This window comes from Protopterus annectens, chromosome 12.part0, assembly GCF_019279795.1.
Source record: "Protopterus annectens isolate FY-2018-M chromosome 12.part0, PAN1.0, whole genome shotgun sequence".
Classification (NCBI taxonomy): domain Eukaryota; kingdom Metazoa; phylum Chordata; order Ceratodontiformes; family Protopteridae; genus Protopterus; species Protopterus annectens.
The window spans coordinates 1,146,724,855-1,146,749,606 of record NC_056746.1 but is presented as its reverse complement, the minus strand read 5'-3'; the positions used below and the strand labels follow the sequence as shown (position 1 = coordinate 1,146,749,606).

The 24,752-nt window shown below is 45.9% G+C and overlaps 1 protein-coding gene across 1 annotated transcript in view; it reads right to left on the bottom strand.

Moving 5' to 3' along the window:
- Positions 1–24,752, bottom strand: part of LOC122817037 (transient receptor potential cation channel subfamily C member 4 associated protein) — a gene marked incomplete in the record, with an annotated part of 2,826,501 nt that overhangs the window by 2,355,931 nt on the left and 445,818 nt on the right.

Here is a 24,752-nt window from a genome sequence, read left to right as displayed (position 1 = left end):
AGAAGCCCCATCAGCCTGGCCTGCCTCCTGAGAGGCCACATCCTGCAATAACAAAGTCTCTCCCTGGGATCCCAAAGAAACCACCGGCTCCACCGACACCTCTAAAGAACCGGCGTCCGGTACTGACGGTTCCTCTAGCCTAGGTTTAACAGCTTTGTCCTTGCGCTTCTTCGAAGAAGCGCCGGAGCATCCGACGGCATTTTATAATTGCACCGCTTCCCGAAGACTAACCTGGCACAATCTAATCTTCTCTTAATAGTGCGCTTATTGAATCTAGCACAAGAGCAACACCCAACAACGTCGTGCTCAGGCCCTAAACAAGGAATACACAAAGTATGGTAGTCTCTATGCGGTATCTGTTTCCCACAAGAAATACAATTATTCACTTTTTCTGACATCCGTAAACCACTGAGGCAAGAAAAACCAAAATATTCCCAACGGGTACTTAGCCAACTTTGATTCGGTCTGAAACTCCGAAATCGAACAATTTCAGAACACCAACCGGCACTTGCAACGCTGCTTCTGCATCAGACCATGCGGCAAAAAAGACTGAGGATATGACGTCGGTCATGCGCATTTGTACCCTGACGTCCTGATGTCAGTCAAATGCGCCTTGACCGACGTCAGCCTTATACGTTGATATTCGGGCCGACCGAGGACAGCGGACTACCCAAGTGTAAGGACTGCAGCAATGTGAGATGAAGAACATCTTGCAGGGTTCCTAACGTATGCACAATGTTTATTTTGCCGAGTGTGTTGTATGTAAATGTTATGTTGGAAAAACAAATCGTAATTTTACAGATAAGATAAGAGAACATGTTTACAGTATGAATAGATGTGATGACAGAAATGCACTTTGTAAACATGTGAAAAATAAAGGCTCTAATTAGGTTTTTAACTTTTTGGTGCTTGAAGTTTTTATGCCTAATATTAGGGGTGGTGATGCGAGAACAAGTACTGAGAACTTGGAGACCAAATGGATTATTTTACTGCATGCAACTGCTGGTAAAGGGTTAAATGAAAATGTTCCTCTGAAACCTGCCCTGAGGTCACGTGATCTCAGGCGCTAATCTGAGTTTATTAAATACAGCTGTTGTGCTACAGTCTTTAGATCTGATGAAGCATCTTTTGTTTATGCGAAAGACCTTATTTCTATTTTACTTGTGATTTTTAGGTTCATAGGTTCATACTAGGCTATCTGCCCTAGGGCATTTATAAGCCTAGCCCGAGTGTGTGTGGCTTTTGCCATCCCTTGGAATGAGAATACTATGCCCATTTAGGGTTTAGTTTACTGTGCCTCTGTCTAGTAGTGACACAGAGATTACCCCCGGGGTAAACTTACGATCTCACATCCACTCGTCAAGATTTCTCTTGAAGAGAGTCAGTGAGGGGCTCTGCCTAACATGGACTGGGATTCTGTTCCAGAGTGTAGGGAGCCTCTGGGTTATGAATCTGTCCCTCCAGCACGTCCTATTTATTTCTGTGTTGAGGTTGAAATCTCTCGCTCTCGTGGATTTGGATTTTCTGAGGTGGAGCATGTCCATTAATTCCAGATTGGACATGGCCTTGTACGTCAGGTATAGATCGCCTTTGAGTAGGCGGTATGCGACTGAATAGAGCTGGAGTTTCTTCAGCCGGGCAGCATATGACATATGTTTGAGACCCTTGATCCTCTTGGTGAGGTACTTCTGGGGTCTTTCAAACTGCTGCAGGTGTCGGGTAAGGTACATCCCAAATGGGACATTGTACTCCATTATGGGCCTGATATTAAGAGTATAGGGGCACAATGACCTCTCGATCTAGATGTGAATCCTTTCATGATAAGGTGGGTAATATAGAAGGTCTTCCTAACCACCTTGGCAACGTGAGTGTCAAATGAGAGGTTACTGTCAACTTGGGTCCCCAGGTCCCTGATTACTTCTTCCGTACTTAATGGATTTCCACCTATGTGGTAATTTGTGGGTACTTTGTTTTTCCCCAAAGGGTATGACTATACATTTTTTGGCGTTCAGTTTAAGGCCATGGCTCTGGCACCAGTTATCCGTTTCTATGAGGCCTTTCTGAAGGATGCTGGTGTCCGCTGGAGTATCAATTATGGTGCCCGTTTGCAGTCATTTGCGAACTTTGTTAGCCACAATCCTCCTAGGTTTGCTTGCACCTCAGAAAAATAAATGCCAAACAAGAGGGGTCCCAGGACCGAGCCCTGTGGGACACCGCTTGTGACTGGCTTAGAGTCTGACATGGCTCCAGCATTTCTGACCTTGTGGGTTCTGTCCTTGAGCCAGTTTGCAACCCATCTTATGACATATGGGTTTACATTTAAGCTGGTAAGCTGGTCTATGATGCCCGAGTGGGGTATTGTGTCGAAGGCTTTTGCAAGATCAAGGTAGGCTGTGTGAACTGCCTTATCCTCATCAATGGCCTTAGTGACTGTTTCAAAAAAGTCGACCAGGTTCAAAAGGCAGGATCTGCCGTTGACAAAGCCGAATTGGGTAGGATCCAGTGTCTGTAGGTCCCCAATGTCTTTGTTTATGAGTTCCATAAGGATCCTCTCCATAGCTTTGCAGGCCAGGCTCGTCAAGCTTATGGGGCGGTAATTTCCAGGGTCCGTAGAAGCACCTCCTTTGTGGAGTGGGACCACTGTTGCTGTACGCCATTCTTTGGCACGTGCATATCCTGTAGTAAGGCTAAGATTAAACAGCAGCCTTATGTGCGGGTTTAGTTCCTCTTGGAGTTCATGTAGCACGCAACCCAGGACACAGTCTGGTCCCATTGATGCTCTGTTTTTAGCTTTGGAGAGGGCGGCACTCACCTGGGCATTTGAGATGTCAGGGAGGCTACACTCTGTTGGGAAAGATATTTCTCCTTTTGGGGGGGGGGGGGGGGGAATTTGCAATGAACCTGTCTGCCAGTATGTTGGCAATGTCTGTGGGTTCAGTGTATTTTTTGTCATTTTGGACCAACTCTAAGCATATCTGGGAGTTTCCACCCAGGTTTCTAACATAACTAAGGAAGGCCTTGTGATTGTCTTTAGTGTCTTTTGCGAGTTTTCTCTCGAAGTTGGCCTTGGATGATTTTATGAGTGACCGTAGGTTTTTGCTAGTACTGATCAGAGATGCCTTCCCTTTTGGGGATTTTGCTCTCTCATGTAGTAGCTTCCTCCTCCTGTTGTAAAGATGGTTTATGGCTGGGGTCCACCAGACAGGACGCCTGCCTTTGGGGGAATGGGTCTTGGTTTTATTTGGGATTGCATGATCCATGCATTCTTGAAGGTGTCCTGAGAAAGCGTTTATAAAGGATTCAGCGGTGTGGGCTGTGGTTTTCACTGGCCCAGGGGCCTTGAAGGATACCACTTCAGTCTTAAGAAGTGTGAAGTCAGCTTTTGAGAAATTCTTCACTGTGGTCTTTTGTGCTGGGGGCGGGATGTGGATTTCCAGTGAGATTAATTTATGGTCTGATCTCACCAATGAGGGGTATACTTCCGGTGTGGAGCATTGTGTCCCCATGTTTGTGATGATCAGGTCTAGTATATTATCTCCTCTTGTGGGAGTGGTGACCAGTTGTTCCATCGCATTTGAGTTTATGAATTCTAGGAACCTTTGGGCTAGGGTGCTGGGGCTTGAGTAATGCTCCCAGTCTATGTTTGGGTAGTTGAAGTCTCCCAATATGATGGTATTTGGAGAGACATTCATATTCTCCAGTGTCTTCTGGAAGGCTGAGTGGGGGGTCCTGAGTTTGAGAGGGTGGTCTGTAGCATGCTACAAACTGTAGGGCAGTTTTGCCTACGGTTAGTTGCACCTGGATGGTCTCCAATGCTTTGTGCGTTGCCACTAACCTGGAGGTGTGGGGGTATCTGATGAATATGGATACTCCCCCCCCCCCTCCTTTTGTGGTTCGGTCCAAGTTTTGAGGCCGAAAAGCATGATATGAGGTATAACCTGGCAGTGCTGGGGTGCTCTCAGGAGCCTTGAACCAGGTTTCAGTCACTGCACAGACATCGATGTTCTCCATACAGAGGAGGGCTTCGAGAGCGTGCATCTTGAGGTTTAGACTTCTGGCGTTGAGCAGCATTATCCTTAGTTTTTTCCACTTGTTTTCTAGGGAGGTGGGTCTGTCTTTTGAGCCTTGCCTAAAAAAGGCACTATGGGGGGTGGCAAGAGCCTCGGCCAATATCCGGAAGCCCAGGGGTGACAGGTGCAAGCCGTCCCTTGCGAAGCAGCGTGGCTTGTCAAGCATGTCATCCCAAGCAGACAGACATTGGATCCCCTTAGAATGACACCAGTAATTGAGCCAATTGTTAAAGCTGATCATTTTGTCTTTGTACTGTGGCATCATTCTTGGTGAGGGTAAGATGCTGCTCAGGGTCATAACGGCCTGGGCTACATAATCAGAGAGCTCCTCTATGTCTCTCTTCATGTAGTCCAGGGAGGTACGTTCTCAGGTCATTCACACCAGCATGGACAATGACTGAGTCATATTTGTACTTCTTTGGAGTGACCCGAGTGCTTGTGTTATGTGGCGGATTCTAGCGCCCGACAGACAGCTTACTGTAACCTTTTCCTTGTTCAGTCTGGTGAGCGGGACGTCCGTGTGTCTGACTATGGAGTTGCCTATTACAAGTGCATCAGGCATGTTGTTTGGCCTTAGGGGCTGTGACGGTTTGGCACACTGACTTTGTGAACTGTGTGTTGCATGTGCTGTGTTTTGAGGTGGTGGATGCTTGGATGTCTGCTTCGGAGGCCTCTGTTGTTTTGGTAGATTTTTAATTAGAGCCTCCGAGTATGTTTATGTGTTTGGTTTGCAGTTGTGATAGGTCTATGTGAGACTGGGTTTGTGGTGAGTGTGGTTACCTTCTCCTCCTGACTGGTTTTGCCAGTACTGAGTCGAGAGAGCTCAGCCTCCAGTTTGGCTATATAGTCGCATCTCTCGCATATATTTGTATTTGTTGGAAGGAGGAGAGGGTTTTCGTATGTTTTTTCAACATTTAACATTAAAGGGTTTGAAGCCACCTGCTTGAGCAGACATTTTTATTTTCCTGGATTTACTTGTTTGGTAAGCTACAGCTCCCTTATTTGGTTCTTTAAAGTACAATATAATACTAGCAAAAATGGAAGCAGAGGATGATTTGTAAAAAGTATTCACCTTCTACTAGTGTACAAAAAATTGTATCTCAACACTTAATTCCATAAAGAAGACTGTGTTGACTATAATGTCACTCAACCCAGTGTGAGATGTAAAATTCTCTGAACCACTCCATCCCCTAGTTCCTGGGGAATCTTTGGTGTCATTGTCACTGGAATGTCATGATGTGCACACTTTAAACTCTGGAGTTTGCTCCCCCCAAAAAAACACAAACTCTTCAGGACACTGGGAAAGTTGCTAGGAAAAGGTTTAAACGGGCAGCCACTTGACAGCAGCTATTCAAACAGTGAGGTATTATCGTCGTAAATACATTTAAGTGAAATAAAAATACCACTCAACTTTAGGACAAACTATGATGAAACAAGGAAGTGCAACAGAAAACCTGCAAACTACCAGATGTGAAAACAGCAAGAAAAATTAAATTCATTAAAAAAACAGCCATTATAGTAGTAAGAAGTCATGTGCAAAAATAAGAAGTTATGTACCTACCATAACGTTCCATGTTAGTTGTCTTCTTCTTGCCTTCTTTCTTGTTGGATGGGTTCGGAGCCGATCCTCGGCTCCGACTCGGCCAATACTAAAGCTCGAGAGCTAATTCCACCGGCTCGAGGCTCCCCCATATCCCACAATGCAAGGCGGTAATTCCTCAGATCTCGTTTGAAAGCTAGGCCAAGCAAGAAAAAAAAAGGCTCCATAACATGGAGAAGGGTAATCCACCTCTATAGGGCTGACTGTGAGGTGACTTAAACCTAACAGAGGAAAAATATAGAGGTGGTAAAACAGTGGGAGAAAGAATTAGAGAGGTCACAAATAATCGCCTCTAGGTCTGTCCAGGCTAGGGGGAAGGAGGGTGGGACGCAAGAAAGAAGGCGAGAAGATGACAACTAACATGGAACGTTATGGTAGGTACATAACTTCTTAATGTTAAGTTATCTATCTCGCCTTCATTCTTGCTGGATGGGACCGCGTCCCTAGCACCTTGTCCTGGGTGGCTATCGGAACAGACTCTTGAGAACAGTGGAACCAAAGTTGGCACGGTGGTCTCTGGAGGCTATGTCCAACTTGTAATGAGAAATGAAGGTATGAGGTGAAGCCCAAGTTGCTGCTGAACAAATAGAATCAATAGGAAGCCTATCCTGAAAGGCTACGGATGTGGCTAATGCCCTTGTAGAGTGAGCTCTAGGCTTAGAGGGCAATTGTTGGTGTCTGATCTCATAAACATAGGTAATCGTAGAAGTAAGCCATCTCGAAAGTGACACTTTAGAGACTGGAAGACCCATCTTGCCTTCCGCATAGGAAACAAACAGTTGGTCTGTTTTTCTGAACTGTTTAGTTCTGTCCAAATAACACCTTAGTTGGCGATGAACATCTAAAGAGTGCAATTTTTATTCTGACCTGTTGCCATAATTGGGGAAAAAACTGGAAGATCAATAGTTTGATTCAAATTTGTTTGACAGGCCAATTTAGGCAAAAAAGATGGATTGGTACGCAAGGATACTCTATCTTTGTGAAAAATTAGATACGGAGGACGACAGCATAGAGCATGAAGTTCCGAAACCCTTCTAGCCGAAGTGATGGCTATTAGAAAAAGTGTTTTCCAAGACAACAACTTCATAGAACATGAAGCTGCAGGTTCAAAGGGGGGGTAGAATCAAAGATGCTAGAACCAAGTTCAAATCCCATGGAGGAGGTGGATCCTTGACAGGGGGCTTAAGAAGAAAGACTCCTTTCAGAAAGGCTTTACAGAGTTTGTGGGACATGATAGTTGACTCTGACACTCCCACATGAAAATTAGATATAGCCGCCAATTGAACTCTGATAGTAGAAGAAGAGCCTGCTTGGAAAAGCTCCGCTAGGAAATCAAGAATGGAATGAATAGGAGCAGTAAAGGGGGGGTCTATATTCTTGGACACTGCCCATAAAGAAAAACGTTTCCATTTGCTGCTATAAATCTTCCGGGTAGAAGACTTATGAGAAGCTATCAAAATATCTCTGAGTGAGATATTGAGGGAAGCCTGGCTAAAGTTGGAATTGGAGGAACCACGCTGTGAGGTTCAGAGAAGAAAGGGATTGGTGCAGTTGACCCGATTGATGGATCAATAGATCTGGAACTGGGTCCAGATGCCATGGTTGCGCCAAAAGGTAAAGTACAGTTTTGTACCTACCATAAATGTAGATGTCCGATAGACATGCAACTGCAGTCATAACATGAGGGTTGTCCTGCCTCAGGCAGCCCTCGGTCGGCCGTATTCCAAAGTCTGGGTCCGACGCCGGCTGATGTCGCATTTCTCTCAGACATCAGAGCGGCTGGAGTACATAAGCATCAGCCGACGCCATTTTCTTCAGTGTTTCTTGCCCCAGATGCCAGGTGCCCTCCAAGGAAGGCTGTAATGAAATTGGAAGACAAAAACAGGATTCCACACAAATAAATGAGCAATAAAAAAAAAATACACCATAACAGATATCCCCAGCTAAGAATAACAGGGATAGGAGTGGACCCTAGGCATAGAGGGGTATGGAGGGAGGGAAAATCCGACTGCAGATGCATGTCCATCGGACATCTACATTTATGGTAGGTACAAAACTGTACTATGTCCTTCAAGAATGCAACTGCAGTCATAACATGTGGGTAGAATACCATAGCTTAGCTGGGGGAGGAGGTATGCTCTAGGAAAGAGATGGTGTGGCAATCAAACCCTGCAGGACTGCAGAAGCAAAGCCTGCTCTGGATCTGGAATATAGAGGGAGATTGTAGTGTTTGGAGAATGTATGCACGGAGCTCCATGTAGCAGCTTCTAGAAAGTCCTTGGTAGGCACCCCTCTTAAGAATGCTGCAGAGGTGGCTGTAGCTCTGGTGGAATGTGGTCTGACATTGGCTGGAACAGTCTTTCCATGAAAGGAATAACAGAATCTGATGCAATGTCCAATCCATTTAGAAATAGTCTGTTTTGAAATTGCTTTTCCTTGGACTGCAGGGGCGTAAGCTACAAAAAGTTGTTCAGACGTCCTACTGGCCTTGGTTCTGTCCAGGCAGTATCGAAGTTGTCTGTGAATGTCCAAGGTATGCAAAAGTCTTTCCCCCTTATTCTCAGGATTGGGGAAGAAAGCAGGCAGATGAATGGCTTGATTTAGAGAAACCCTAGATACCACCTTTGGCATAAAAGTAGGGTTGGTCCTTAATGAAACCCTGTCTCTGTGGAAAATAATAAAGGGTGGTACTGCTATGCCAACAGGAAAGCTGTCTTCCATGAGAGAAATTGCAAGTCAACTGAAGCTGCTGGCTCAAAAGGAGGTAGAGTCAGTTTTTCTAAGACAAAATTGAGGTCCCAGGCGGGCACTGGGGCCTTTCTTGGCGGCTTAATGTTCTTGATTCCCCTGAGGAATTGTCTTAGTAAGGGGTGAGAGAAAACAGGAGGATCAGTGTTGTATCTAGCTGAAATAGCAGATGCATGTATCTTTATGGAAGAATATGAGAGGCCGTTCTTTAGCATATCTGCCAAATATTCCAAGATGAGTGGGATGTTCAACAATGATGCATCATTGTCCCTTGCTGGTATTCCAATTGCTGAATCTTTTCCACTTTGCTAAGTAAACCTTTCTGGTGGATGGTCTTCGAGCCTCTGTTAGTATCCGCTGAACTTCCTTGGAGAGAAATAAGCTGAAGTTATTTATGGGATCTCCCAGGCCGTTAGCTGCAGTGTCTGAAGATTGGGATGCAGTGTTTTGAAATTGTGTTGAGTCAAAAGCAGAGGCCACTGAGGGAGGGCCCGCCTCCTGGTGTCACATATGCTCCGTAGTAGTGGGTACCAGTGTTGTCTTGGCCAATCCGGAGCTATTATGATTCCCTTGGGCTTCTCTGCTTTGATCTTTAGTAATACTGAGGACATCAGTGGCAGAGGTGGGAATGCATAGATTGCCAGGGAGTTCCAGTTGAATGAGAGGGCATCTATTTTCCAAGCTTTTGGATGGTATGTCCTTGTGCAAAATTTTGGTAGAAGATGGTTGAGGTGAGAGGCAAACAGGTCCACTTCTGGCTTGCCCCATGTCGAAGTGAGTTGACTGAAGGCCTTCGGATATAACCTCCACTCGTGTGGATCTGTGAAATTCCTGCTTAAGCTGTCCGCCAACACATTGTCTTTTCCTGGAACAAACTGGGATTGTAACTAGATGTTTAGGCTCAGTGATTTCTCCCAAAGCTGCATTGTCAGTCTGCAAAGGGGATAAGAGTGGGTGCCCCCCTGCTTGTTTATGTACCACATTACAGTGGTGTTGTCTGTCCGTATCATTAAACGGCCTTGCTGGAGTTGGTGTTGAAAAGCCTCGATGGCATGCATTACTGCCAGCATTTCCTTTTGGTTTATATGCAGATGTGTTTCCTTTGGAGACCATTGTCCTTCTATACTCCTGCCTTCCATGTGCGACCCCATCCAAGGTCTGAGGCGTCTGTAGTCATGGTCTGTGTTATCTGTGGTTTTTTGAATGACATACCTGTGTTTTCCTGGCTCACCGAGGCCCACCATAGGAATTCCTTTTGTAGGCATGGAATGAGTGGTAAGATCGTCTGAAAGTTGTTGCTGTGTTGAGACCAAATGCTTTTTAGGTACCATTGAAGCTTTCTCATGTGTAATTTTGCTAATGGAACCAGTAGAATGCAGGATGCCATGCAACCCAGGGCCTGTAGGAATCTCCTTGCAGTCATCTGGGTGAGTTTTGCTAAACCTTTGAAGTAATGAGTTAACTTCTCTTGCTTGTCTTCTGTCAGGTAAGCCATCTGAGAGGCTGTGTCTAGTTTGGCTCCTAAGAAGATTATTTGCTGGGATGGCTGCAGTCTTGACTTTTAGAAGTTGACTGTGTATCCCAGAGCTTGAAGTAATCGTATGACATAATCCAGGTTTTTTGTCAACATCAATTTGTCGTCCGCTTGAATGAGGCAGTCGTCCAGGTACGGGTAAATTTGTATTCCCTGGAGCCTGCAATGAGCAATCACTGAAGCCAGGCATTTTGTAAATACTCTGGGCGCAGTAGATAAGCCAAATGGCAATGCTGAGAATTGATAATGCTCTGGCCCTGCAAGAAACCTGAGGTATCTTCTGCAGCTGTGTCTGATAGGGACATGCAGGTATGCCTCCTTGAGGTCCAGAGTAATCAGCCACGACTCCTTGTCCAGCATGGGAAGGAGTTGCTGTAGAGTCAGCATTTTGAACTTTGGTACTATGAGAAAGGTGTTTAATGCGGACAAGTCCAGTATTGGTCTCCATTGAGATTCTTTTCTTGGAACAAGGAAAGAGTCTTGAGTAAAACCCCTGGTCTTGTTCTTGTTGTGGAACTCTTTCTATTGCTTTCATTCGAGTCAGCAGAGTGATTTGCTTGATAGCCTCTGCCCTCTGATTTTGTGGTAGGTTTGGCATGCCTTGTTTTCTTGGTAAGGTATGAAAATGAAACCTGTACCCTCGGTCTATAATGTCCAAAATCCATTTGTCTTTTGTCAGTCTGTGCCAGTTTTCTGCAAACAGAGAATTTCCCGCCCAAGGGAGCTTCTAGTTGTTTCCTGGTAGGTGGTAGTAGAGGAAAGTCATTGAGTTTGTGGTTGTTGGGCAGGTGAAACCCCTGCATCACTTCTTTGGTTTCCTGGCTGCCATTGTCGTCCCCTGTAAGGGCCTCTGTATTGGCCTCTTCCTCGGCCACGTCTGTTCTTACCCCTTTGAAACTTTTCTGGATTAGGAAAGGACCAGTTTTTTGAAGGCCAATTCCTACTGAACCTGGGGGGTTGAACCTGGAGGAAATCTTTCACAGTCTGAACTGATTTTGCTTTTTCTTCGATGGTCTTTAACACATCCTTAGCATTTGTACCAAAAAGCTTGTTCTTTTCCAAAGGTGCATCCAGAAGCTTTGCTTTTACATGGTCTGGTAGAGGTTGATCTTTTAACCAAGCATGTCTATGAATCACTGCCCCTGTCATAGCTGCCCTACATGAAGCTTCCAGTGCATCATATCCACACTGCAGGAAGTGATTGCTTACTTGCTGAGTGTTATGTTTAGCTTCCTGCAAAGTCTTCCTGTCTAAAGGGTCAGGAGAAGCTAATGCTTTTTGTAAATCTTCAAAGAGAAAATCCTGATATTGTAACATATGAAAAAGGCAATTTAAAGCTCTCATAGATAAGGTAGTGGATGTGTAAACCTTTTTGCCCCATCTCTCCAATGACCTCGCTTCCCTGTTGGAGGGCAAACATTTTTTGAGGTGGAGGCTGAAACTCCCTTAGGCCCCTGTGAAATAGTTTCCAGATCAACAGTATGGGCCCTGAATAAATGGGAATGAGTTTCTGGGGCCCTGTAATACCTGTCTGGCTTGGCTGGAGCAGGAGGAAGAGAATCAGGGGTAGCACTAGAGTCAGAATACAAATCATCCAGAACATCAAGTACAGGAGGACTAGCTAAGGGCCTGTGCTGAGGCTTCTTAAGGAAAGTCCCAAGGCGTTTCCTAGAATCAGAATATTCCTGTCCTTGCCACTTGAAATGCTCCCTCATGGTGTGCAGAACTTCCCCAAAAGAAATATCCTCAGGAGGGGAGGCCGAAGGGATGGAATCTTCTGCATCCGAGTCCTCATAGGTCTGGAAGAGCTCTTCCTGGCTATCAGAGTGGACAGAGCCCTCAGAGTCTTCATCTGAAGGAGTAGGATCAGAGGGTTCAACCCGGGGCCTTTTATCAGGAGGAGGCTGGGATGCTCTCTCAGGATGGGCCTGTGAACCTCTAATCATGGTAATTAAATCAGCAGCCATGGACATAATTTGTGTCTCCAGAGTCGGCTGCGGTAAGGATTTAGAAGAAATATGCTTTGTTTGCTGGCTGCCTTAGCCCTAGTGTAGGCCTTAATAGACATGGCCATAGGAGGCCTGGCAGCTCCACGTGCAGGAGTGACCTTGTCTACAGCAATGGTCTCGGGCATTTCCTCGGTTTCGGTATCTGGAGGAAAATCTATAACTGGTGGAGTAATGTCTGGAATCGGAGTCGTCGGTAATACGGTGTCTTCGGTTCGGAGCGGTGGAGAGACCGTCTCAGAGGGAACCGGAGCACTCGCGCTAGGTTTTGGCGTGGAGTCGGTGGTAGACGCGGGCCGAGGATGTCGGTCCCGGTCTTTTCGCTTTTTGGGAGTTTGCGATGTCGGAAGATCCGACGGCATGGTGTAAGCAAATTTATCGCCGAAAAAATCTTCAACGAACTCCGCCCGGCGCCTGAGAATGCGCTTGTTGAAGCGAGCACAGGCTACACAGGCCGAGACGTCGTGGTCTGGGCCCAGGCAAGGGGAACAGTAAGAGTGGAAATCCTTATGAGGTATTTGTTTACCACAAAAAAGACAATTGATAACTTTTTCAGTAATTTCTGACATCGGCTGAGGCAAGAAAAGGTCCCCAACGGGGTACTTAGCTTTTTTGATGACTTCGGTATCGTAGAATACAGGAGCTGACCGACCGGCACTTGCGAACTGCTTCTGCTTGGCACCGCTGCAAGAAACACTGAAGAAAATGGCGTCGGCTGATGCTTATGTACTCCAGCCGCTCTGACGTCGGAGAGAAATGCGACATCAGCCGACGTCAGACCCAGACTTTGGTATCCGGCTGACCGAGGGCTGCCTGAGACAGGACAACCCTCATGTTATGACTGCAGTTGCATTCTTGAAGGACATCGATGAAGAAAGGGAAACCAAACTTGTCGAGGCCAATAAGGGGCAATGAGGATCATTAAGGCCTTCAGAGCAATGGCTTTCCGAATCAGCTGAGGTATCAGTGGGAAAGGGGGAAAGGCATACAGGAGCCCCGGAGGCCAATCGTGAGCTAGAGCATCTCTGATGGGATGACCTGGTAGGGGAAAGAGGGTGAAGAACTCTGTACACTTGCTGTTTTGGGGAGTGGCAAAAAGATCGCAGCAAGGATGGCCCCAAGTTCGAAAAACTTCTTCCAATACTGATTTCTTCAGAAACCACTCGTGAGGCATGAGGATTGCTCTGCTCAATCTGTCTGCTATCACATTGGACTTGCCGGGAATGTGCGTTGCTATCAGGAAGCGCTGAGAAGAGATCGCCCATTGCCAGAGTCTGAGTGCTTCTCGACATAAGGGGTAAGATTTGGTTCCGCCTTGTTTGTTGATTTACCACACTACGGACATATTGTCCATCTGAATTGCTATAGTTCCCTTGGGAAGAGAGTCTTGAAGGGCTTGCAACGCTAGAAGCACTGCTCTCATCTCTAGAACATTTATGTGCAAGTGGCACTCGATCGGCTGCCACGTGCCCTGGACTGTCCTGCCCTGGTAATGCCCCCCCCCACCCTATCAGGGAGGCGTCCGTTGTCAGAGTTGCAGCCGGGGGCGTGGGGGTGAAGGGTCTTCCTAGAAGAAGTTGGGGAGATGTGACCCACCATAGAAGATGATTCCTGCATGACTGAGTTATGCTGATAGTGTGGGACATTGGTAGAAGTTGAAAGGACCACTGAGTGAAAAGCATCCACTGTGGGATCCTCATGTAAAAGCGGGCTAAGTGGAGGAGAGGAATAGCCGCTGCCATAGTCCCTAGGACTTTCAATACTAGTCTGACCTTGATCTTGTTTTATCGTAAGAGAAGGGAAACCTGCTTGTGAATGTCTGCTACTCTGTTCTGTGAGTTTGGCTGACAGACTGACTGTGTCTAATCTTGCGCCTATAAAAGTAATAGATTGACAAGGGGACAAGACAGACTTTTCGTAATTTACCGAGATGCCTAGAGCTTGACAAGTTCGTAAGGTGTAGTCTCTGGCTAAAAGAAGTAGATGCCTGGTGGTGGCAGTCAGGAGCCAGTCGTCTAAATAAGGAAACACCTGGAATCCCTGGCCCCTCAAATGAGCGGCGACCACTGCCATGCATTTGGTGAACACTCGAGGGGGCTGTAGTGAGAACAAAGGGCAGGGCCCTGAACTGAAAATGACTGGCCCCTAGCCTGAAGCGGAGAAATCTCCTGGATCGTCTGTTCACTTTGATGTGATAGTACGCATCCTGGAGATCTATGGAGCACATCCAGTTGTCCTGGCCCAGAAAGGGCAGGATGGACTGCAGCGTGACCATCCGAAATTTTGTTTTCTTGACAAACTTGTTCAAGTTGCTGAGATCCAAAATGGGTCTCCAGTCCCGTTTTCTTTGGAACCAAAAAGAATTTGGAGTAAATTCAGGATTCCTTGTTGGTCTGCTGGAACTGGTTGAATGGCTCTTCTTGTTAGCAGCTTTGAAATTTCTAGTGCTGCTTGTTCCCTTTGACTGGGTGAACGTCTGGAAGGGATTTTCCGGACTGTTTTGGGATGGGAATGAAAGGGATTCTGTAGCCTTCGGATATGATAGACTGTACCCACTTGTCTTGAGTAAGGGAAAGCCAGGCTTTTTGGGTACAGAGATAATATTCCCCCGACTGCCTCCGAAGGTGGACAGTCGGGCAACCCCTCAGGGGTGTTGAAAGGGTTTGTCAGAGAAGGTTTCTCGACTACCCTGATTCTGCAGGACCCCTCTGCCTCTAGGACGGCGTCTATTATTATTGTTCCCCCCTCTGCCTCTAGAGGGGAAACGACTCTGTGCATCCGGCAAGACTCCCTGTGGTTGTTTGCAGAACCACATCTTTCCCCCCCTTCTGACCTTTGGGGTAAGGCCTAGAAGGGGTAGAAAAACGGATTCCGACGGCAGAAAGTCTTACCTTCTACCTCGCGCATCTAGTCAGAGTATCCTTCACTTGTGGACCAAAGAGAGATGATCCGTCAAAAGGGGAGCTAGTGAAAGATGCCTTGAAAGGGTCCGCAAAGCTCATAGCCGCATCCAGGCATGGCGGCGTAAAGCCACCCCTGTACCTGCGGCTCTGCTCGCTCCATCAGCCGCATACGAAATCAGGCGCATGGAGGAGTTAACCACTGAATTAAGGGTAGCCAGCTGAGAGTTCATCCTATCTTGAAAACCCACAGCTGTTGGGTCCTTCAACATTTCACTCATTTCCTTGAGCAAGTCCCTCTGGAGACGAGTGAAATGACACAGGTAATTCAGCGAACGCATGGAAAAGGTCGCTGATGAAAACATCAGCTTACCATACCTGTCCATGGTCCTAGATTCTTTATTAGGAGGATGAACAGGCACCAAAGGATCCGCTAATTCCTTCTTGGTGGCAGCAGCCACCACCATGGCATCCACAGAGACACCTTTGGACAAAAACTCCTTGTCTTTGGGGGCAGTGATAAATTTGGCCGGCCTCCTAGGGGTGGGTTCCACTGAGTCAGGAGCCGACCAAGCCTTCCTCGCCACCACTTCCATGAGTGGGTCAAAGGGAGGGGACACCCAGGAGGTGGAAGGTCGAGAACCAAACGCCTCAAGGTACAATGATTCGTCCTCTGAAGGGTTAAGGGCTGGCCAATTCCCCCTCTGCTTTAGGATTTCCAGTATGTCTGCAAAGGAGACATCCTCAGAGGGGAAACGAGGGGAACCCTCAGAATCTTCCAAATCAGTATCAGAGGTGACAGACTCAGGGGAGTCAATGTGCTTCCTCTTGCACTGTCTCTTCCTAGGGGGTTCCTCTGCAAGATCAGGGGAGGCCTCGGAAGAGGAGGAAATTCCCACTGGGGAAACTTGAGGTACAGATTCCCTACGGTCCGAAGCAAGGGGGTGAGAAGAAATCACCGCAGGCACTGTAGAGTGAGGAGCTGATGGAGCTGACTGTGGAGTAGAACCAGGTTCTAACATGCTCCTCATGACCTCAAAGGCACCCCTATCAGGCAGGGCCAGCGGTCTCCGCTCCGAAGAGCTGAAAACCTCCCCTGGCACCGACAAGGATGGCTCCGAAGCCGATGTCGGAGCCGAACTAACCAGCGCCGAAGCACCGAGAGGGAGAGCGGGGTCGGACAAGGGTCCGATGCCACTCGCCCCCTCGGAGCCGACGAGGGAAGTCCGGTGCCGAGATCCCTCCAAGGAGGAGATCGGAGCAGACAACGGTGCCGAAAGGAAAGGTATCGGTTCCGACACTCCCACAGTCTCGGCTCCAAGCAGCACCGGCTCCGAACTCGATAGAGTCGGAGGAGGAATGTCTAATGGAACAGGGGCAGCCATCGACTGTTAAGTCGGGCTGTGTAACATCTGGGCCAGTGCCTCGGACTTAAAAAGCCTACTCACCACCCTCTGCAAATCACGGTCCGAAAGTCTGGAGGACCTACAGGAGTGTGACCTATGGCTCCGTTCAGACAAGAGCGGTGAGGCTGGAGCCGAATGAATGGAGCCGATAGGAGACCTGGACCTCTTTCTAGTAATCGGTTCCGACAAGAGTGTCGGAACCGACTTAGACTTGTCCGTCTCGGCTCCAGCCGGAGCAGAGGACACAGTATGTGTAGTAGGTCTATAATCATCGGCTCTGGCCGGAGCCGATGGTTGAACCGTTAAAACAGTCTTTGAACCTCCGGAGGACGGCTCGGACACTGGAGCCAACTGCCTGGAGGACTTAGAAGGTTTCCCCGACATGGACTGTGTCGAGGGACCCTCAGGCTTCAATAAGCCTCTTAAAATTAGCTTATTTTTACGTTCCTGCAGGACTCTAGGGCTGAAACCATGACAGACAGCACAAGAGTCCTGCAGGTGTAAAGGTCCCAGGCAGTATACACAAGTGTAACCGTCTGTCAGAGACATCTTCTGACAGCACGAGTCACACTTCTTAAAGCCCGAGACCTTCGATTCTTTAGACATATCTAAAGAACAATAGTGCAATCACTCACACTCACACAGATTACACTAAATTAAATTAAGTAACTAAGTTAACAAAATTTCCCTAGAAAAACACAGTCACTCCAACTACTAGTAGGGGAGGGAAGGGGCCTAAAGGCCTAAGGGAAGAACTCTTGAGAAATTTTTTTGGAAAAGGGGAAGAATTTGGAAGGGAGGTAAAAAAAACTACTTAACTAAATATTATAGAAAAAACTAACTTAAAGGGGGGTCTATTTTAGTAAAACTTTATCTAAAGCAACTAACCTGCAGAGCCGGTTGGAAAGAGCACCTCGTCAGCTAAGCGGCAAACGAGATCTGAGGAGTTACCGCTTAGCATTGTGGGATATGGGGGAGCCTCGAGCCGGTGGAATTACCTCTCGAGCTTTAGTATTGGCCGAGTCGGAGCCGAGGATCGGCTCCGAACCCATCCAGCAAGAATGAAGGCGAGATAGACAACTTAACATGAAATGTTAAAGACAAAGTAGCAACTGTTCTCAAATGAGGGGGCTCTAAAATGAGGAAAAACTGACAGTACTTAGGAAACATCAAGAAAGAAGGGAGGAGGAAAATCATATTGGACCGCAATTAAAACAGAAGGAAGTAGGCAAGGACTCGTACTCAAAGGCTCAAATGCAGAAGAATGCAAACTTGTTCCAACAACAACAGAGACAAATTTCAGGAAGTGAAAGAGGAAGAGCTGTAAAGATAAGCACTCATGAAGGAACCAGAGGGACATTTGCCAAAAACATCCAGTAGTTATATTCAAGATGACGGTCAAGTCCAGTCTTTTCAGAGATGAAACATTCCTGAGAGGCTTAACAAATATACTCGCATAGGCAATTTACCATAATAGATGTCTGCCTACAATCAGTGATGCAGTCACCATTAGCTGAGGTCTTACATCTCAGCTAACATTTACTGTTGGGCACCGGTCTGCAACTGCCAGGCTGAGGTTCATTTTAAATGTCCTCTCATACTTGGTACATGTAGCATATGCCCAAGCCATCTTCAGTTCTTGGCCCATCCTGCAACAGTTCCCCTGTTCTTTGTTAACAGGTTTATCTTCTGAGGAAGCAGCCATGGTTCCTGCCTGTTCAGACTGTGAAGCATGAAAAGTCAATGCTGCCTTGGCCAAATGGGTGCTATTAGAATCACCCTTGGCTCTTCCACCTTAACTTCAGTAGTAACTTGGGGGGTTTGAGGTATGGGTGGGCATACAGAAAGACTTGTCCAGTGAAAAGAGCAGGCATTTACTCTCCAAACTCCACTGTCTTTTGTCATCGTGCAATACTTCTCTAACTGCCCGTTTTTTTCTTTCTTGTGGCAAAAAGATCTTTCTGGCACACTCCATTCCTGTGCTAGCTTTTGAAAAACTGCTTTGTTTAATCTCAACTCATGTGAGTACCACTCACTCGGACATAAGGTTGTCTGCTAGATGGATGACCTTCCCTGGCAGGTACTGGGCCATCAGATGTAAACCCATGGACTGAGCTACTTCCCCAGAGCTGCATGACTAAGCAGCACAAAGGGTAGGTACCATCCTGTTTATGTACCACATCACTGTGGTGTTGCCTGCCTTTACTAAAACAAACTCCTGATTTCCAAAGTTTGAATGCAACATGGCTTTGAGGACTGCCACCATTTTTTTTCCCATTTTGCGTAGCTTCTCAGAAAGGTTTAGTCCCATTTCCTTAGACCTGGAAACTGCTTGAATGCGTGTCCCAAGACAGGTCTGAGGCATATATCATTAAAATTGGATTTTATGGCTAGATTTCTAAAGGCACCCTTTTGTTCAGGGTGCAAGTTTGGTTCCACCACATGAATTCCTTTTTTAGACAAGGGAGAAGTTGTATCTTGTGCCTGAGAGAGACAGAAAGAGAGAGAGTAGATAAAACTGTGCAGAAGACCCCTCTGAGGAACACCACACCTTTTTCCTGAAGTTTCTGTAGCAGGGGTTCTGACAGGGCTATGCTGCTTGGATCTCACAATATGTATGATGTCCTCCAATAGCCTTACTAGATCCTACAAGCCTGGTGAGAGTGGGATCCTAAAGGCCTAGGCTATGACAAACTAGATGCAGCATTTTTAAGCCTGGTCTTTGGATTGGGTCTGGGTATGGTGTCAGGTGTACTTGGGCCAGGCCACAAATGCAGACTGGTGCTTGGTCCACTGACAACTCTTCTCTAACTTGCAGAATACCCTTCCCCTTGGGAGACCTGAGGCAGGCGTCTGAAGAAGAGAAGTGTGTGTGTCTCCACTTGGGCTGGAGGAATGAAGAAATACCTCTGGTATTTCAGTCAGCCAAGTGCTTCCACAGAAAGGAAATCCAGTGTTATAACAGCTACAATGAAACACTATGAGCATTACTCCAAGGAGACGAGTGATACAACCATAATTTAAAACAGTGTGATAAAAATGGCAGAATATAAAATACCTGATATAAGTTATGGATTAAATTTCTGAACCCTTAACATTTCTAAGATATCTCCTAATCAACAGTTATGCAAGTACAACTTACCACAACAGATGCCTGAATAAATCACTGTTACAGTAGTCTAAGCTACATGGGATGTATCCTGCCACTAAGCTACATAGGATGTATCCTGCCAATGAACAGGATGTCCAGCCAGTATCCAAAACTTTTGGGCATCTTCCATGCACCCAAGAAGGAAACAGTATGCCAGTATAGAGACAGATGTACGAGTATTAAAATTCAGAGTTCTCTTGCCTCTGAAGAAAAGGAGGCTGCAGCCAAAACGTACATACTTGTGTGCTAGGATAAATGGTGGAAAGGCAGGGTTAAGACTAACCCCCTCCCTGGCAGACATAAGGTCAAGGAAAAAGCACCAATAGCAAACCCAGAAAAGAAGGTAAAGGGTGACGGGACCGAAATTGTAACAGTGCTTAACTGAACATTTAATGTTACAATAAGTTTACTTACACAACTGTACTATGTTCAACATTAGATCACTCTTGCAGTGACCAAAGTCATATGGGTCAAGTACCAAATCTTAGACAGTTGCTGGGGAAGAAGAGTTAAGAGTCCAGCAGCCCTTGGATAAGTCCTAGTAAACCTGCTCTTGATTTAAAAAAAGGTATCAGTCGTATGTTTGAAGTATGTATGGATGACCAAGTTGCAGAAACTAGAATATTTAGAGTCCACCCTCTTTCTAAAAAGTTATAGAAGTCCACATAGGCCTGGAAGAGTGAGCTTTGACTCTGATGAAAGATGGGTCTTTCCAGGGCGAAAACAAAACTGTATTGCACAAGATAACTAATTTGATACAGTCTGCTTTCAAACTGCTTGTCCCTTTTTTATTACTCTCATAGGAAAGGAACATGACCCCTAACCGGGAGAAGCCAAAAGAATAGGAGGAGGAAAGGAACATCTGATTAGAAGTTCCAAGACTTCTGTCCCGTCAATATGGCATTCAATTTGTCTGTGGATATTCAGAGTATACAGGATTCTCTCCATCTTGTTTTGTTTCAGGAAAGAATGAAGGAAGTCACGCAGATCGATTTAAGGTGAATTCCTGTAAATGTCCTGCAATGTAATGCCATCTCAGCATGAAGGGCTTGTTAAGAATACCCCATTATGAAAGGTGAGGTAAGGCTGAATTACCATAACAGCCTGCAACTCATCCTTCTACCCAAAGTCAGATCAGTGAGTACAACTGTTTTCAAGTCAGGAATTTTAAAACTGCCTGATGAGCTGGTTGATAAAAGAGCAAGTTTTTCTAGTACAAAATCAAGTTCCCAAGGAGAAGTCACCTGTTTAGTTAGGCAAATGAGAAGTAACTCCTTTAGAAACAGTTTTACCTGAGATGAGGATGAAAGGGAGGATCTAAAGGCAGACAAGCAGAAATGAGCAAAACGTGAATCTTGGAGAAGTAAGGAGAAACAGACTAACGATACTCCAAGATACTGAAAAATTAAGGACCTTCAGTCGTTGAAAAGTCTTGGTTTCTTTTATGGCTCCAACCATTTGTCCAAAGAGGATTACTTAGCAGCAGGTTTCTTGAACTCATTTAATACTTGTTGCACATCCTTGGGGGAAAAAAAAGTGCCTGAAAGGGATCAAAACTATCACCCAGGTCACCAGATGAAGAAAGTGCAGGTTGGGGTAAATCCAAGATCCCTCATACTGTATGAGCAAGCCAATTTTGGGGGGAATTTGCTGGTACTTGTCCTTTGTCAATCTGAATAGAGGGGACCACAGTTGCCTGTGCCAAAAGGGAGTTAACAAGACTTCTGGAGAGTCCTTTTGCGTCTCTAAAAGATCTCTGGTTATTAAGGGAAAGGGGAGGGGGCAATACAAAAGCATTTCCATGCAAGGGAATGAGAAGGCTTCAGTCTTCCAGGTCTTTCTGCCAGGAGTCCTGGAAAGTACAGTTTTGTACCTACCATAAATGTAGATGTCCGATAGGCATGCATCTGCAGTCCTTACAAATGGGTTGTCCTGTCGTCAGGCAGCCCTTCGGTCGGCCGGATTCCAAAGTCTGGGTCTGGCCTCGGCTGGTGTCGCACTTCACCCGACGTCATAGCTGCAGCTCTTCGGGTATAAAGGCATCAGCCAAAGCCATTTTCCTCAGTGTTTCTTGCCCCAGATGCCAGGTGCCCTCTAAGAAGGCTAAATTTGGATAAATGCAAATGTTTCCAAATAGTAGAAAGCAAACAAAAAATAAGCATGTATGTACATATATACAAACAAATACACCATAATAGATTCCCCCAGCTAGCTACAAGATGGGCAAACACCCTAGGAGTACCACAGAGGGGAAGGAGGGTGGGTAATGCTGACTGCAGATGCATGCCTATCGGACATCTACATTTATGGTAGGTACAAAACTGTACTATGTCCTTCAAGGATGCATCTGCAGTCCTTACAAATGGGTAGAATACCATAGCCAAACTGGGGGAGGAGGAGAAATAAGATTATGGTGTAGTTAAGATCCCTTGCAAAACAGCAGTGGCAAAACCTGCTCGGGATCTGGAGTATAAAGGTAGATTATAATGCTTGGCAAATGTATGCACGGAGCTCCAAGTAGCAGCCTCTAAAATGTCTTTGGTAGCCACTCCTCGTAGGAAAGCTGTGGTAGTGGCTGTTGCCCTTGTAGAGTGAGGCCTGATGTTTTCTGGAGTTTTCTTCCCATGGTAGGAGTAACAAAATCTAATGCAATTTCCTATCCACTTAGAGATTGTCTGTTTTGAAATTGCTTTTCCTTCCATTCCTGATGCATATGCTACCAGTAGTTGGTCAGTTTTTCTATTGCCCTTGGTCCTGTCCAGGTAGTAGCGTAGTTGTCTATGTACATCCAAGGTATGCAACAGTCTTTCCCCCCTGTTCTGTGGGTTGGGGAAGAATGTAGGGAGATGGATAGCTTGATTTAAAGATACCCTGGGGACCACCTTTGGCATAAAAGTAGGATTTGTTCTCATGGATACTCTATCTTGATGGAAGATCAGGAAGGGCTGTACTGCCATTATTGCCTGCAGCTCAGATACCCTTCTTGCTGAAGTGATTGCAAGCAGGAAAGCAGTTTTCCATGATAAGTATTGTAAGTCTGCTGTTGCTGCTGGTTCGAAAGGGGGGAGTGTCAATTTTTCTAGCACAAAGTTCAAATCCCACGCTGGCAATGGTGGTTTCCTAGGTGGTTTAACATTTTTAATTCCTCTCAGAAACTGCCTGAGCAGAGGATGTGAGAAGACTGGAGGATCCAAGTTGTATTCTGCTGAAATAGCTGATGCATGAATCTTAATGGAAGAATAGGACAGGCCGTTGTGGAAGAGCTCTGCCAAGTATTCCAGGATGTTGGCTATGTTTACCAGTGACACATTTTCTCCCTTTGCAGCACTCCAAATGTGATATCTTTTCCATTTTGCTGAATATTTTTTTCTTGTTGAGGGTCTGCGAGCCTCCAAGATAATGTCTTTAACCCTTTGGGATAAATTTGGGTTATTTGGTCTTATGCAATGTTCCAGGCAGTCAGCTGCAGTGTTTTCAGGTTTGGATGCAGGGTGTTGTAGTTGTTCTGTGTTAACAGTAAGGGAACAAGAGGTAGAGTCCATATTTGTTCCCGAGACATGCCCCTCAGTAATGGGCACCAATGTTGCCTTGGCCAGTCTGGAGCTATCAGGATGATCCTTGGACGGTCCTCTTTGATTTTCAATAGCACCTTGTGCATCAAAGGAAGTGGTGGGAATGCATATGCTGTCAGGTTTTTCCAACTGAAAGATAGGGAGTCCACTTTCCAAGCTAGTGGGTGGTACGTCCTTGTGCAGAATTTCTTCAGTTGGTGATTGCGTGGGGATGTAAATAAGTCTATTTCTGGTAGTCCCTACTTTCTTGTAATGGTTTTGAAGATGTCCGGATGCAGCATCCATTTGTGGGCATCTGTGGTAGTTCTGCTTAGTATGTCTGCTAGAATGTTTTCTTTTCCTGGCACAAAAATTGCTTGTAATTGAATGTTGAAGCTCAGGGCCACATTCCAGAGGTCCATTGCCATCCGGCATAGAGGGTACGAATGTGTGCCTCCCTGTTTGTTGATGTACCACATAACTGTGGTGTTGTCTGTCCTTATCAACAGTTGACCTTGTCGAAGAAATGGTCTGAATGTCTGAATTGCCAGTTTTACTGCCAGCATTTCCTTTTGATTTATGTCTAGGTGCAGCTGGTCTTGAGTCCATAAGCCTTGTATGCACTTGTCCAGCATGTGTGACCCCCAACCGAGGTCTGAGGCGTCCGTTGTGATTGTCTGGCTTGGTTGAGTGCTGTGGAAGGGCAGCCCCTTATTTGATTGACAGGCCTGAGCCCACCATTGGAATTCTTGCTTCAGGCATGGGATTATTGGAATTTGGGTTTCTAGGCTGGGGGGGGAGAAAAGAAAAGAAAAAGGGGGGAACATAATAAATAAATACGGAGGAAACTCGAGATCAATGTCTCCTCAACAATGGGGATATACTTAATGGCAAATTTACCTAATGTAGGACAACCATTTAAGGACACATTTAATTGTTAAGGCCTCATTGATGCCAGGAAGGATGCGAGCCCTAGTCCTGATCTGCCATAGCAACTCCTCAATTTCTAACCTGAGTTGCCATGGTCCACCTCTGATGTCAATGTCCCTAAGACCAAGGTCTTTACTTGGTGCAATAGTGGCAGAAGTCACATACAAACGTGACTCCGGTCACTTTGTTCCATTACTTTCAGGTTTTAATATTTCCCTATCCACAACTCTGAATGATTCTACATCTTTACATGACATGCCAGTAGTTGCTCATGATAACTATCATGATGTGACTTTTCCTAAGACCAGCTTTTTACATACCTATTCCTTTGACGCTTTGAAAATCAAGGAAATTATCAACAAAAATTGGGAAATTATTAAACAGGATAAATCACTGTGCACGGTTCTGGGTATATCACCCAAGATTACATATAGAAGAGGTGAGAACCTGAAAAGCATTTTTGAAAGAAAGTCACGGCCTAAATCTAACAGACCTAGTGGTATGTTCAGATGTGGTGCATGCTCCCAATGTAAGTATATCAAGGTGGGATGCAATTTTAGTATCAACGGCAAGGAGTACAAGGTTATTGGGCATTATAATTGTGAGTCCAAGGCTGTGATTTATGTCACGCTTTGTAATTCTTGTAGCGTGTTTCACATCGGCAAAACTGAAAGAAAGATTAAAAGCAGAATATATGAGCATCAACATGCCATTTCTAAGGAAGATGTTACCAATGCCCTAGCTCGGCACTGTATTGAGTACCCAGGGCACATCATTCATTTTTGTGTAGTACAACAAAGGGACATTGACATCAGAGGTGGACCATGGCAACTCAGGTTAGAAATTGAGGAGTTGC